This window comes from Pan troglodytes, chromosome 4, assembly GCF_028858775.2.
Source record: "Pan troglodytes isolate AG18354 chromosome 4, NHGRI_mPanTro3-v2.0_pri, whole genome shotgun sequence".
Taxonomy (NCBI): Eukaryota; Metazoa; Chordata; class Mammalia; order Primates; family Hominidae; genus Pan; species Pan troglodytes.
In genome coordinates this window covers 129,031,243-129,047,639 of record NC_072402.2, presented here as the reverse complement: position 1 = coordinate 129,047,639, position 16,397 = coordinate 129,031,243, and the positions used below count along the sequence as shown (strand labels likewise).

Below are 16,397 nucleotides of genomic sequence, written 5' to 3'. Positions count from 1 at the left end.
GAGAAACCCCATCTCTACTAAAAATAAAAAATTGGCTAGCGTGGTGGCACACGCCTGGAATCCCAGCTACTTGGGTGGCTGAGGCACAAGAATTGATAGGACCAAAGGCTGCAGTGAGTCCGGATCGTGCCACTGAACTCCAGCCTGGGAGACAGAGCAAGACTCCATTTCAAAAAAAAAGTGGGGGGAATAGATGAAATTGGTACCTGGCTTTATCCTCTCAACACTTTTTTTTACTGAACACCTTTTGGTGCCAGTATTGTTTCGGGCATTGTAGACAGCAAGGAATAAGACAAAGGAGTCCCTACTGTCATAAAAATTAATTTTAAAAAACACATAATTTCAAGGACTCACAAACGGCATGAAGAAATTAAAACAGTGATGGGGAGGAGCTATTTTTAACTGAGTGGTGAGGAAGCAGGAGGTGATATTTAAGCTGAGATTGGAAAGGTAAAGGGCCAGGCTAAAAAACATCTGGGAAAACACCATTTCAAACAAAGGAAACAACCAGTGTAAAAGCTCTAAGCCAAGGCCAAGAATGGCATGTTTGAGAAACTGAACAGACTAACTTGGCCAGAGTGTAGTGAGCAAAGGTGAGATAATAGGCTGTTAGGGCCAAATTATGTACAGACTGTTGAGTTTGTATTTTCTGGGTGAGTACAGTTTATATCTTATTCTGAATGGGTTGAGAAACAACTTCACATAGTAGTTTGATAAATGTACTGAATGGAATAAATGAAGGCATAATGTCATGCATTATTTTAATGACCCCTTATGAGACTGGGGTCACACCTATTAATTGTATTCAGTTTTCTCAATATGACCACTTTGATTACTTAATAATCTAAACAGAACATTATGAAGTTAAAGTAGGATGGCAGGCATCAAACTATGAATACAGCTGAAATAAATTGAGTGGTAGGACTACACACCAGCTCAGAAATAAGGATCTCATTAATCCAAGACGGTTATGTGTGAAATGCTAACATACGAATTCAACTAGGTCAATGTCAAATTCTAATGAAAACTACCTAGTCTATAAAATAGATTATTTCAAAATTGTAAAGAAACATTTCTAGTGTGTCATCCAACATGATGATTTTATTTGGTATGTAAACAGGCTTTTTAAAAATTATAATGGTCGCCAAGTGCGGTGGCTCACGCCTGTAATCCCAGCAGTTTGGGAGGCTGAGGTGGGCAGATCATCTGAGGTCAGGAGTTCAAGACCAGCCTGGCCAACATGGTGAAACCCCACCTCTACTAAAAATGCAAAAAAAATTTAAAAATTAGCTGGGCATGATGGTGCACGCCTGTAATCCCAGCTACTAGGGAGGCTGAAGCAGGAGAATTGCTTGAAGCCAGGAGGCAGAGGTTGCAGTGAACCAAAATTGCACCACTACATTCCCGCCTGGGTGACAGAGCAAGTCTCCATCTCAAAAAAAAAAAAAAAAAAATTATAATGGTCATGTTTATATGAGTCTAAATTGTATCTGCATATTACAAAAACTGTAAAGATATATATACACAACCACACACACATTGTGGCGACATAAAAGTCCCACAATACAAGTCAATAAAGACATAAATTATTGCATATTATACAAAAATGGGAAAATGTTTACACTGGTTTATAGAGAATAATTTATACTTGCACACAAACATTATCTCTTTAATTCACCAACTTCTAAGCCACCTATTTTAACAACTTATCTAAAAGATTTTTTTTTTTTTTTGAAACAGGGTCTCATTCTGTCACCCAGGGTAGACTGCAGTGGTGAGATCTCGGCTCACTGCAGCCTCAACCTTCTAGGCTCAAGCAATCCGCCCACCTCAGCCTCCTGAGTAGGAGGGACTATGGGTGTACAGGCCTGGCTAATTTTTCTATTTTTTTTTTTTTTTGTAGATGGGGTTTCGCCTCGTTGCCCAGACTGGTCTCGAACTCCTGAGCTCAAGCAATCCACTCACCTCAGCCTCCCAAAGTGCTGGGACTACAGACTTAGCCTATCGCACCTGGCCAAGATTTTTTTTTTAATCAACCAACAGCAAATGAGATCTACAGCTCAGGAAAAAAAAAAAAAATCTTGTCTTGACATAATGAAATACCAGAACTTCACAAGTCATTAATTTCTTTTGCACTTTCATTTCCCAACTATCAGTAAAATTGCAGTTTTAGTATGTACAAGCATTTTTAGGAACACAAATATGTATATGCATTTAATAAATACTACTCAATAGAGTTGTGTACATTATTGTAGCTGCTAGTTTACCATGGAAATATAATAAATATACACTTTTTTTTTTTTGAAAGGAGAGTAACTAGGCAGTACAGTACTAAGAGGACAGGCATACTAATAAATTTTTGTAGACTAAAAAAAATCCCTCCCTAAAACTGTGAGACTTCTATTTGAGCTTTCAAAAAAAAATGCACAGGATACCATCGAGCTATCTCAGTAACAGTAACTGCCTTTCTTTAACAAAAGAAGTTTAGCAAAAACTAGCAAGAAAAAAAGAGAAAAGAAAAGAAAAATAATGAAGTTTTGGCACCCAATTTCATTTGAGCCTACATCCCTGATAAAAAGAAAGTTATAAGGCCAGGTGCAGTGGCTCACACCTGTAATCCCAGCACTTTGGAAGGCCCAGGTGGGTGGATCACTTGAGGTCAGGAGTTTGAGACCAGCCTGGCCAATATGGTGAAACCTCGTCCCTACTAAAAACAAAATTAGCTTGGCCTGGTGGTGGACTCCTGTAATCCCAGCTACTTGGGAGGCTGAGGCACAAGAATTGCTTGAATCCGGGAGACGGAGTTTGCAGCGAGCTGAGATCACACCACCGCACTCTAGCCTGGGCTAAAGAGCGAGACTCAGTCTCAAAAGAAAAAAAAAGATTACAATATAGTCCAAATTGAAGGGTCTAAGTCCCATGTAAATCACCAACACTCAGAATTGAAGAAACATCACTTTAAAAAAAAATAGGGCAAGCCCAAAATAGGTTTTTTTAAGGTGCTGTCACCCTACTACCAAATCAGGTTTTCCTTTTCTTTATTCCATCAGTTTATCTCTTCTTTCCTTTCCTACCTCCTCTGTCCCTTACCATTTTACTGTGTATTTTCACTTTACATACACAAAAATTGATTTGAAACTTACTTCATACTCTTGCATCTAAATTTGTTTCTACTTAATTCTTACAGGACTACATGGTTTTAGGTGAAATTCAAATACTTTTAGTTATAGAAACATTCATATAAGCTGTAACCAAAGACATGAGTGACAAGATTAACAGTCATTCATTCAGGAAATGTTGAGTCCCCATTATGTGCTCTCCACTGTTCTGAATACTGGGGATTCTGCAGTGAATAAAACAAAGCTCTATTCCTACGAGCACTAAAGCAACACTATGCTTGGCAAGTTCAAGACCTCAGGGAGGTCTATATGTGGCCAGAGTGGAAGAAGCCAAGGAGAAACTGGTAAGACATGAAATCAGACAAGCAGGACGGACAGACGATGAAGGGTCAAGACTTCTTGAATACTTAGGCATTAAGTATTCTGGTTTTTATAAACGATATGGAAAGCCACTAAGGGTTTGAACACAGGAGTAAAATAATCAGACTTTCATTTTCAAAAGATTGCCCTTGTTGCTGGTTTGAGAACAGAAAACAGCAGAAGCAGCATGTAGAGACTACTAAAATAATACATGCAAGAGACGATGGTTGCTTACAGAGGTGGCAGCAGATGAAGAGAGCAAATTGTGGTTACATTTATTCTTATGGCAGTTTTTAAGATAGATAAGGGACATGTTTTCATGCTAATTATTTGAATCACATGTGGGAGTATGAGAAAGAAGAGAGTCAAGAATGTCTACTAGGTTTTTGGCCAAAGAAACTGAAAGATGGAGTTGACATTTAATAGGATGAGGAAGACTGGAATGGGGACAATTACTGGGGTGGAGGGGTGATGGAGAAGAGGGAGGACAAGGAGTTCAGTTGTGACGTTAAATCTGGGATGCCTATTAGAAATCTACTTAAAAATGCTGAGTACGCAAATGGATACAGAAGTCTGGAGGTAGGAAACAGATCCAGACTAAAGATAACATTTTTAGTTTGAAATATATAATTCTAGGCTGGGCGCAGTAGCTCACGCCTGTAGTCCCAGCACTTTGGGGGGCCCAGGCAGGCAGATCACTTGAGCCCAAGACCAGCCTGGGCAACATGATGAAAACCCATCTCTATAAAAATACAAAAAACTAGCCGGATGTGGTGGCACATACCTGTGGTCCCAGCTACTTGGAAGGCTAAGGTAGGAGGATCACCTGAGCCCGGGAGGTCAAGGCCACAGTGAGCTAAGATCACGCCACTGTACTCCAGCCTGGAGGATGAGCAAGGCCCTGCCTCAAGAAAAAAAAACTTTTTTTTTTTTTTTTTTGAGACGGAGTCTCTGTCGCCAGGCTGGAGTGCAGTGGTGTGATCTCGGCTCACTGCAAGCTCCGCCTCCTGGGTTCACACCATTCTCCTGCCTCAGCCTCCCTAGTAGCTGGGACTACAAGCACCCGCCGCCACGCCTGGCTAATTTTTTTTTTTGTATTTTTAGTAGAGACGGGGTTTCACCATGTTAGCCAGGATGGTCTCGATCTCCTGACCTCGTGATCTGCCTGCCTCAGCCTCCCAAAGTGCTGGGATTACAGGCATGAGCCACCGCGCCTGGCCAAGAAAAAGTTTTTTAATTAAAAAAAAAATAAGGCTGGGCGCAGTGGCTCACGCCTATAATCCCAGCACTTTGGGAGGCCAAGCTGGGCAGATCACTTGAAGTCAAGAGTTTGAGACCAGCCTGGCCATCATGGTGAAACTCAATCTCTACTAAAAATACAAAAATAAGCCGGGCGTGGTGATGGGCGCCTGTAGTCCCAGGTACTCGGGAGGCTGAGACAGGAGAATCACTTGAACCCAGGAGGCGGAGGTTGCAGTGAGCCAAGATCACGCCACTGCACTCCAGCCTGGGCAACAGAGCAAGACTCTGTCTCAAAAAAAAAATGATAAAAAAATGTAAAATATATATATATGTATATAATTCTAGCTAGACAGAATGAGATCACAGGGGACTAAAACTAAATATAAATATAGAAGAGGTCTAAACATATGTCCCTGAAACACTGCCTCATTTTTTAGAAGTTGGGGCAATGAAAAGGAACCAACAAAAGAAACTGAAAACAGGCAGTAATATGCCAGAAACAAAGGGAAGATTTCAAACATGATGTTATCAACCACATCAAATGCTGCTATTGCTTCTACATCCACTGAGATTAGGCTTGAGAACTAGGGAATTTACCACCAACAAAGTCACTCAATAATCTCAAAAAGAGCTGTTACGGTAGAATGAAAGAGAAAAAAAGCAAATTGTAGTGGATCCAAACAAGACAGGGAGCGCTGATGACAACAAATATTTACCTTTTTGGAGAGGAGTAACTAAAGGAAGATGTGGCATTTGGAAAGGTGTTTTTTAAAGATGGGAGATATTTCAATACACCTATATGCTGATAGGGATAATCCAGAAGAAATGGGGAAATGATGCAGCTCATTAGAATGCAGGAGAATGAGATGAATACTGAAGCAATGCAATGTCCTTAAAAGGAGAAAGGAGCACGAGTGGAGACCATGATGACAGAATAGTAGGAAAGGCAAAGTATGGGTAAAGATACAAGGAGACGTATAAAAGTTTTCTTCTGATTGCTTTCATTTTTAACATACAGGAAACAAGGTCATGAGCTGAAAATGAAGAGGAAAAAAGGGATGCTAGAGGTTTGACGAGAGGTGTTAAAAGTAATCTGTGGTGATTAAATCAGGAAACGTACTAGGATTACAGAAGGATTAGGCCAGGTGCAGTGGCTCACGCTTGTAATCTCAGTATTTTGGGAGGCTAAGGCAGGTGGATCACTTGAGGTCAGGAGTGAGAGTTCGAGACCAGCCTGTCCAACGTGGTGAAACCCTGTCTCTATTAAAAAAAAATACAAAAATCAGCCGGGCATGGTGATGGGTGCCTGTAATTCCAGCTACTTGGGAGGCTGAGGCAGGAGAATCACTTGAACCTGGGAGGCAGAAGTTGCAGTGAGCCAAGATCGCGCCACTGCACTCTAGCCTGAGTGACACAGTGAGACTCCATCTCAAAAAACGAAAACAAAACAAAACAAAACAAAAACAACCAGCAACACAAAGGGCCCTCCTTAGGTCAGTGGTCATGAATTTAAAGGGAGAGCCAGGTCAGCTTGGGTGTGTTTTCCTCAAAGCATGCTCAACTTCCCAGATGTATGCTCGAACAGATGGAGAACTGGACACAAAGGGTGTGGGGGTAAGGGTTTGGCCAGGTGAATTACAACAGAAGAATGCCGCAAGGGAGTTGAATGTGTATGAAAAGGCAAAATTATAATAGTGGACCACAAATTTAAGGCAGGGTAAATACTCCAGTGAGGACATGGAAGGAGGTGGTCTTGGGACAGCAAAGAGGTGATAGCAGCAATGGATTACAGATCGCAGACATACAGAAGTACTGTTGAAGAAACGTTTACAGCCATCCCTCGGTATCCATGGGTGATTGGTTCCAGGAACCCTGCCCCACCCTGGCCCAAATCCCCGGATGCTGAAGTCCCTTACATACATAAAATGGCACAGTATTTGCATATAACCTAGGCACATCCACCTGTATACTTTAAATCATCTCTAGACTATGTATACCTAATAAAATATAAATGCCATGTATAATTGTTATACTGTAGCTTTTTACCCTTTTGTTCTGTTTTTTCTTTTTAAATACTTTTTATCCTTGGCTGGCTAAATCCTCAGATGTGAAATCTGATGATTCGGAGGGTCTACTGCATTTTATGGAAGGAGTTGGAAAGACAGGATGCTGAGACCCCAGTGGAATTAATGAAATTGTGTCTATGAAATATCCTCAATAAAGCATGGGCAGTTCTGGTTAAAATGTTATAGAACTACCTTAAAGACTAAAGAAAAATCTCACCCTGGGCAAAGTGAACCTGCAAGATAAAGGAAACTGGAAGGCTAAATTGGAGCTGGAGAACTGTATCACAGGAATTATAGCTGGAGCTTCCTAGACATAGAATCCTCAACCACTTCCAGCACTCCTGAAGAAAGAGTCAGCTTTGCACAACCTGGCCAACTCAGAAGGCAAAAATGCCAGATCACAATCAGATAAGCCACAATAAAACTATACCTTCCCCCACCTTCCCCCCTATATCTTTTCTCTGTAATCCTAAGCTGCATCCTGAAGTGGTAGGAATACCATACTGAAGAAGACCTGGCAAAGTAAAAAGAGAAGCCAACTAAGTACGACTCTTCCTCCAAAACAAGCTTCTAGGTTCAAAGCAGTTTTGAGCCAAAGAAAAGTTCTGAAATCTACAAGAGTTTGAACACTACTATACTGTACCTTTTAATGACTAAAATAAAACTATTATTGACAAGTGACCAGAAGACTTTTTGTTACCTAAAAGTGACTTAAAAAGCTATCTGATCACGCTAAAAGCTCATCTAGAAGCAGAGAAAGACTTAGTCTACAGGGAGAGTTTTGAAGGCACAGTGAAAGTTGTATTTTGCTTAAACCTTACCAAGTTCCACCCATTAAACCTTTCAGTTCCACAGATACCCATAAATTCCCTCTATATATACGGTGTAAAACATACACAACGTTGAATGTACTCAAAATTCATTTTTGCTTTACTAAACAAAAAGTGAAAGTTTTATTAAGTCAAATAAAACAAAAGTAATTTTATGTTGTTGTTTTTATTTTTTTATTTTTATTTTTTTCTTTGAGACGGAGTCTCACTCTTTCGCCCAGGCTGGAGTGCAATGGCGTGATCTCAGCTCACTGCAAGCTCTGCCTCCCGGGTTCATGCCATTCTCCTGCCTCAGCCTCCCTAGTATCTGGGACTACAGGTGCCTGCCACCACGCCCGGATAATTTTTTGTATCTTTTAGTAGAGATGGGGTTTCACCGTGTTAGCCAGGATGGTCTTGATCTCCTGACCTCATGATCTGCCCGCCTCAGCCTCCCAAAGTGCTGGGATTACAGGCATGAGCCACCACGCCCGGCCAGTTGTTTTTTTTTGTTTGTTTGTTTTGTTTTTTTTGAGATACTCTTGCTCCATCGCCCAGGCTGGAGTAGAGTGGTGCCATCCCAGCTCACTGCAACCTCTGCCTCCTGGGTTCAAGTAATTCTCCTGCCTCAGACTCCCGAGTGGCTGGGATTACAGGCCTGAGCCACCGCGCCCGGCTAACTCTTGTATTTTTAGTAGAGATGGGGTTTCACCATGTTGGCCAGGTTGGTCTCAAATTCCCGAACTCAGATGATCCACCCACCTCGGCCTCCCAAAGTGCTAGGATTACAGGCATGAGCCAGGGCACCCTGCCTGTTTTGTTTTTTTTTTGAGATGGAGTCTCGCTCTGTTGCCCAGGCAGGAGTGCAGTGGCGCGATCTCGGCTCACTGCAGCCTCTGTCTCCCGGGTTCACATGATTCTCCTGCCTCAGCCTCCCAAGTAGCTGGGATTACAGGCATGTGCCACCATGCTTGGCTAATTTTTGTATTTTTAGTAAAGACAAGGTTTCATAGGCCAGGCTGGTCTTGAACTCCTGACCTTAGGTGATCCACCCACCTCAGCCACCCAAAGTGCTGGGATTACAGGAATGAGCCACCACGCCTGGCCAATAATTTTATGTTTTAGTACAAGATAAAAAAATTCGATCATACAGATTAAATATGAAATCACAGCATGAGTTTCTAAGTGGGTAAGCAAGAAAACAGATATATCAGGGCTCATAATTTAGTTATTTCAAAGGTACCTAGATTTAATATGAAATTAACCTAATACTTTCTAGGAAAAAGATTATGTTTTACCATAATCTATTTGACTAAAATACATTAACAGGTATTTTACAGTGTCAGGATTAAGACAACTTATTACCAAGTCTTCTTGGCATTTCAATTCAGGAACTCCCTTTGGATGAGGGCCCAAAGTAGTCTCAGCTAAATCCTGCACTACTCATTATTTGTTAGTATTATAGAAAGATTCAAGTATACTTAAGCTTTGAACCAAGGTAGCAGGATGCATAAAACTAATAATTTAAAAGCTAAATTCCTAGCCTGGCACGGTGGCTCACGCTTGTAATACCAGCACTCTGAAAGGCCAAGGTGGGCGGATCACGAGGTCAAGCGATCGAGACCATCCTGGCCAACAAGGTGAAACCCCGGCTCTACTAAAAATACAAAAATTAGCCAGGCATGGTGGCACACGCCTGTAGTCCCTGCTACTCGAGAGGCTGAGGGAGGATAGTTGCTTGAACTCAGTAGGCAGAGGTTGCAGTAAGCCGAGATGGGACCATTGCACTCCAGCCTGGCGACAGACTCTGTCTCAAAAAAAAAAAAAAAGCAATCCGGGTGTGGTGGCTCATGCTTCTAATCTCAGCACTTTGGGAGGCTAAGGCAGGCAGATCACCTGTAAGTCGGGAGTTCGAGACCAGCCTCACCAACATGGAGAAACCCCGTCTCTACTAAAAATACAAAATTAGCCGAGCATGGTGGCGCATGCCGTAATCCCAGCTACTCAGGAGGCTGAGGCAGGAGAATCGTTTGAACCGGGGAGGTGGAGGTTGCAGTGAGCCAAGATTGTACCATTTCACTCCACCCTGGGCAACAAGAGTGAAACTCCCGTCTCAGAAAAAAAAAAAGAAAAGTTAAATTCCAAGTTTTCCCAGGTAGTATGAAAAAAATCAGAAAAAAATATCCTCACCTAACTAGCAAGTAAATATTAAGAATAAGCTTGACCGGGCACGGTGGCTCATGCCTGTAATCCTAGCACTTTGGGAGGCCAAGGTGGGTGGATCACCTGAGGTCAAGAGTTTGAGATCAGCCTGATGACCATGGAGAAACCCTGTCTTTACTAAAAATATAGAAATTAGTCATGCATGGTGGCAGACACCTGTAATCCCAGCTACTCGGGAGGCTGAGGCAGGAGAATCACTTGAACCCAGGAGACAGAGGTTGCAGTGAGCCGAGATTGCGCCATTGCACTCCAGCCTGGGGGACAAAGCAAGACTCCATCTCAAAAAAAAAAAAAAAAAAAAAAAAAAGCATGTACATGTACTTCTCTCAAGTTCCTCTCAAGAAGACACAGGAAAACTATAATGTCCCCCTCTGAGACTGACTAAAACATTACTAACATTAAATATTCAATAAAATGTTAAAATATTTTTCATGAAAATTGAGAATAAGAATACAGCAGATCAAAACCAACACACATTTTTAATTTTGACAAAAATCTTATAAAACCTTAACAAACTATCCCAGACTCATTTTAAAGCAGATGAGGAACCTAAATAAACCCTTTCATAATTTTAAAAAAGACAACTGGGACTTTAAAACATAACAGCAACCTATCCCAGAAAATAATGTGAGAAATTAGTTATGAAGTATTTAAATAAACTTTTTAATATTAAAACTCTCATGATCTACACAGGCAAATATGAGCACAGCTGCAATATGCCATGTTAGTATCATTATTAATCACTTTATTAATCACATCTGAGGAAAAAGAAATGCTTTCTAAATCATTCTAAAAGGTCTTACAAAAAAATGAACTACCCTCTCCCCAACAGACACACATACCCTGATGAAGAAAACACCAACATTTCAAATATTCCAGCAATTATAACACAAGATAATCCTGAAATTTATTTAGCCTCAAAACATTATGAACTACTCCAAGGAAGGAACAATACTTTGAAAACACTAGTATTTTTAAGGTACAAAAAAAAAAATTATGGCCGGGCGTGGTGGCTCACGCCTGTAATCCCAGCACTTTGGGAGGCCAAGGAGGGCAGATCACGAGGTCAAGAGACCGAGACCATCATGGATGGCCAACATGGTGAAACCCTGTCTCTACTAAAAATACAAAAATTAGCCGGGTGTGGTGGCACACACCTGTAGTCCCAGCTACTTGGGAGGCTGAGGCAGGAGAATTGCTTGAACCAGGGAGGTGGAGGTTGCAGTGAGCCGAGATCGCGCCACTGCACTCCAGCCTGGCAACAGAGCAAGACTCCGTTTCAAAAAAAAAAAAAAAATTATGAGTTCTGATTTCTTGGAAAAATATATTTTAACGCAGCTGCTGATTGTCAAGAATTCTGATGATGTGCTTATCCGAAAAAAAAAAAAAAAAGCCAAACACTTTCACTTAACACAGCACACCTTATTTACTTGTTCTTTATCATCACTATTACCATTTACAAGTAGGTTTGTCATCAACACCAGACTATCAGTGGTACATTGTCAGGTAACTTCTTCCGAGAAATACACATTTCTCGGAATAGAAGTAAATAGGGCATTTACTTCTATTTGAATGTAAACATTATCTTTAACAATGTATTAAGTATTATAAGCATTAACAGTCAAAACAGCCCACTTAAATACAAAAAAGCTAACTATAAAAAAATTAATCCTCTATCACTAAAATTTGAAGAATTACTTTCCTTATTTTTTCTAGAAACAACAATAAAAAGCTAACAGCACACTTTGGGAGGCCGAGGTGGGCAGATCACTTGAGACCAGGAGTTCGAGACCAGCCTGGCCAACACAGAGAAACCCCGTCTCTTTTTGAAAATACAAAAAATAGGGCATAGTGGCGCATGTCTGTAATCCCAGCTACATGGGAGGCTGAGGCATGAGAATAGCTCGAGCCCCAAAGGCGGAGGTTGCAGTAAGCCGAGATCACACCGCTGCACTCTAGCCTGGGTGACAGAGCGAGACTTCGTCTCGAAAAGAAAAAAAAAGAAAAAAAAAAAGCTAATAGCCGGTAAGTCCAAAATCTGAAACTTCTATTTGAATGTCAACATTATCTTTAACAATGTATTATTATAAGCATTAACAGTCAAAACAGCCCACTTAAATACAAAAAAGCTAACTATAAAAAAATTAATATCTACATTATTTCATAATAATCAAGACAGACTTTGGATCACATTAGTCTGGATTCCTGAAATAAATAAAATATTACTGCTTTTTAAACATATATAAATAGATTAAAATAGGCAACGCAACCTTATGTTCAGAATAAATGCAAAACTACAAATCTCATCCTTTTAAATTAGTAGTTTTATCACAGTTGCAATACTAAAAGATAAGTCCACATATGGAACCACAAATTATTACTAATAATCCTTCCCTTTTTAGCACTATCAAGTTTATATGCATTTATTTGTAAGTGGTGAACACAAGGACAAAATAAAATTCCTGAAATGAAGCTTTATTTTAAAACATTTCTTATAGAAAAGGAATCTACTGTTTATCTTTGGAGATTTTTAAAAACAGAAAATGCTATTACAAAGATTATTTACAGAAAACAGGAACAGAAGTACATTACCCTTCAATAAATACACTGTACTAAAAAGTCTCCTAATAGGGACCAGGGAGATAATAAAAACACTAGCTTATTAAATGTCTTCCTCCCTTCATTTTAAAATGTAGACAGATTCTATTAAACTGACAATATAAAAGCTTAACCCAATAATTTTAGCTGTACAAAGTTACTTATTAACCTTTAAAGGCTGTTATGAATTTACACTTCCTGCAGTTCACCTGCCATCTTTCCCAACTGAAATAGCCACTAGGGGTTTAAGACAGTCACCACTTGCGACATCAATAATAAGGAAATAACTTTGCATTCAAGTTTAAGAAAAGGATAATTGCGGATTTTGCCTGTGCCCATAAACAGGTGCTTAATGAATATCTGTTGAGTAAATGGTGACATTTTATTATATTAGTGCAACATTAGTTTTTTCCCCCCTAAATTTAGAGTTCTCCCTTGCTCAAAAAGCAAGCAAGACCATACCACAGTCCCTTCTCAAAAACACATAAACTCCTTTATTCATAATGAAACAGAAAGCTGGGTTTCAAAATACAATCCCACTCCCTCTTTATCTTCTCCATTATTTTTAAAGATTAGAAATAAGGCCTGTTTTTAAGAAACAGAAAATGTATACCAACTTCTCTCAAACCAAAAGACAAAATCCAAATTTGATATATATTTTCTATGTTCATAATATTGAGAGTAAGAACGGACTGTTCATCAACAGTATGTTATGTGGGACAAAAACTAAAAAACGTATATCAAAAATACATATTGTTTGCCGACATTCTTTCCTTAATCATAATCAAGGAGTATGTGCCTAAATTTTACTAGATGTGAGATAAGCTTTGTCTGATATTTCAAGATTCATTCATTCAACAAATACTTTACTGAGCACGTACTATAAGCCAGGCCCTTCAACGAAACATTTAGATTTTGTAAACTGCACATCACCCCCCAAAATTCCCCTAAAAAAGCTTATCATTTAAAATAATTGCAAGCTAAAGACGAATCCGCAATGTTGTTTCTTACACATAGTGAAGTCAGCGGATCGGGGCGCTTTTTCAGCTGTTAATGCGGCATCAAGGAGCCGCTACCTACCACACCCGTTGCCTAAAATCGCAACTTAAAGCTGCAAGCACTGGGTAAAACAACCTGTAAGAGTAGCTCAGCTCCCGCGACGAGGTAGCCAAGGGCTTTCAAGCCCGGGGCCCGGGGCGAACCGCGGCAGGACCCGCGGACTGAACGCGTCGGGCGCCTCAGGCGAAGAGTCGGGGCTCCGGAGCCAGGTGTCTTTGCTCCCCGAAACCCTCACCTAGAGACCCCGGGCCCTCCCCGCCCGCCCCTCGCACCACCCTCCCGACTTCCAGACCTGAAAAGTTGGGGGGAGGGGGGTCTGCCTTTCATTTTACATCAGGCGGTCAGTTGGCTGCCTCAGCTGTCCGCCTGCCGTGAATTCTGAACTGAGCGTGTAACCATTCCTCAGAGGAAATAGAAGAAAAACCAAAGGCAGGGTCCTAGGGCATGAGGACCTCGCCCAAACCTGAAATGGAAGACGCAGGCTCAGCCCACAGCCCGCAGCGCGCGGCTGGCAAGGCCGGGCCGCGCTCACCCCAGAGCCCTCAGGGACGAGGGTTCGGGGCTTCGGGACCCCGCCCAAGGGACCGAGAGAGCGAGGCGTGGCGGCCGACGCGCGACTGGGGCTGGCATTGCACTCACCGTCGCCTTTGTCTCGGCCGCCCGCTCCGGCCGCAGCCCCTCTCAGCGCCGGCTCCGCGGCTCCTGCCGCCCCAACGCCTGCAGCTGCGCTCCCCAGCGCGCTCGCAGCTTCCTGGCTCCCCCTCCCCGCCCAGGCTCGCGCGCGGGTTGGGCGGAGCGAGAGGCGGCGCGCGCCCTTAGAGCGGCTGGAGGGGCGGGCGCCGTTGCGCAGCTGCAGCGACCGCAGTGCTGGCCCCGCCCCCCGCCAGGCCCCGCCCCCGCCGTACCTCCGGCTTGGGCGAATCGGCTGGCAGGCGATGGGACCCCCGGGATTCGAGCCGCGCGGGTTAGGAATTGGCCTCTGTAGCTAACGGACGCCTGAGATCCGGGACTGCAGCACTCGCGGGAAAGGACGCTCCGAAAGATGGCGACCAAACCTGGGCGGGAGCGTGGGGGAGCCCCTTCCCACCCCGGCCCGGGCCGCGGACATCCGTGCGGAGGAGCGACGTCTGCGCACGTTGTGGGGCGGTGGACGCGCACAGGCGAGGGTGGGTGGGTGGGTGCTGAGCGGTTGTGGGATGAGGGGTCTCTCAGTAGCGGTTGAGAGCCCATCCTCTGACCACTGCTTTTTCATGTAAAAGTCAGAATCGTTCAATCAGTCATTAACTGGTTTAAGGCTGGTTAAACCACCTGGTTTGAAATGCGTGAAAATTACACATGTACTAGACTTCTGTGATTCCTTTGGGTGTGTATTTTACATATCTCAGAAATCAGAAACATGAGTGCCCTATCTAGCAGCCAGCAGTCCACCAAAATGCCTACAAAACTTTATCGTAAGTTCAAAAGGATAGCGTAATGCGACTGAAGTAAGCTCTCGAACCTGTAAGTAACGTATGGTTTTCCCCATTCTAGGTTGATGGCGAGGATTTCTAGTTACTCAGGCCAAAAACTTTATATCATCCATAACTCCTCTCATACTCTCATTTTCACTTTCAATCTGTCAAGAAAGCTTGTTGGTTGTACCTTCAAAATAGAACAGAGTGGGCAACATAGCGAGACCCTGTCTCTACAAAAAAAAAAAAAAAAAAAATTACCCTGGTGAGTTGGCGTGTACCTATAGTTCCAGGTACTCTGGAGGCTGAGGCCAGGAGTTACGTTACAGTGAGCCATCATCAGGCCACTGCACTCCAGCTTGGGCTGGACAGAGTGACACGTGTTCCAAAAAAAAAAAAAAATTCTCCATCTTTCCTACCTTACTATTTTTCCTTTCTTCCCATGACACTTCCCACCTTGTAACAATCTTTATAATTCAGAGTCAGCCCTCCGCATCCATGGGTTCTGCGTTTCTGGATTCAACCAACCACAGATGGAAAATATTTGGGAAAAAAACACAACAATTTAAAAATACAAATAAAAACCAATACAATATAACAGCTATTTACATAGCACTTACATTGTATTATAAGTAATCTATAGATAATTTATACAGGAGGATATATGTGGGTTATGTGCAAATACTATATCATTTTATATTAGAGACCTGAGAGGATTTTGGTACTGGTCGGGGTCCTAGAGCCAATCCCCCTCGGATACTGAGGTATGCCTGTATTTATCTGATATGTTTAGCTTTTAGTGTCTGCCTTCCCTAGTAGAAGCTGGGATTTTTGTCTGTTTTGTTCAACTGATGTATCCCAAGTGCCTAGAATAAATGAAAAATTTAAAAATTCCCTGAGATTAAAAAAAACTAAAGCAACAAAAAATGACCAATTTTTTTTATTTTAAATTTTCTCTTGGTTTCTGTTTCAGTTAACCATAAGATCTTTATCTACATCATACCATAAGCATTTTGATTTTCCAGTTACTCTGAGTACAGTGATGACCATTTACTTGACTTTAATGCAGTTTTTTGACCAATGATACGCTACAATCCTATTTCACTGTATGAGAATAACATGATAGAGTAGAGGAAGGTTACATAAAGACTATTAATTCTAAAAATTTCCTAGAACAAAAAAAAAAAAAAACCAGAAAATTCCCGAACTTGATATATGTGCTTGTAAGCCTCCCTTTGAATTACAAATGTAGTAACCTTGTGTGAATGCCTTAAGTAGTAAATTTTCTATCATTTACCTATAAAGGGTAGTATTCATTATGTAAACATTTATTTTCAGATTTTTCATATTTTGTAACAAAACATTACGTGATTGAATACCATGATCTAATTTCAGTTGCTATAGCTATTCATGCACTCTTCTCATCAGTTAAAAAAAAAAAAAAAAGTCAATTAAGGACACAATGCCATT

The 16,397-nt window shown here is 41.7% G+C and overlaps 1 protein-coding gene across 17 annotated transcripts in view; it reads right to left on the bottom strand.

Annotated features, from left to right (window-relative positions):
• Positions 1–16,397, bottom strand: part of CDC42SE2 (CDC42 small effector 2) — a 191,629-nt gene that overhangs the window by 122,826 nt on the left and 52,406 nt on the right. For 2 of the 17 annotated variants that reach the window (XM_063810616.1, XM_003950617.6), the window contains exon 1: positions 14,116–14,324. The exons of 8 other annotated variants lie outside the window; for them this stretch is intronic. The gene's annotated coding sequence lies outside the window, so the exon portion shown is untranslated. Of the gene's footprint in view, positions 1–13,768; positions 14,331–14,381; positions 14,636–16,397 lie in introns of those variants that run through there. 7 more of the 17 variants (XM_009449600.5, XM_003950619.6, XM_063810620.1 and 4 more) reach the window with 6 other exon arrangements.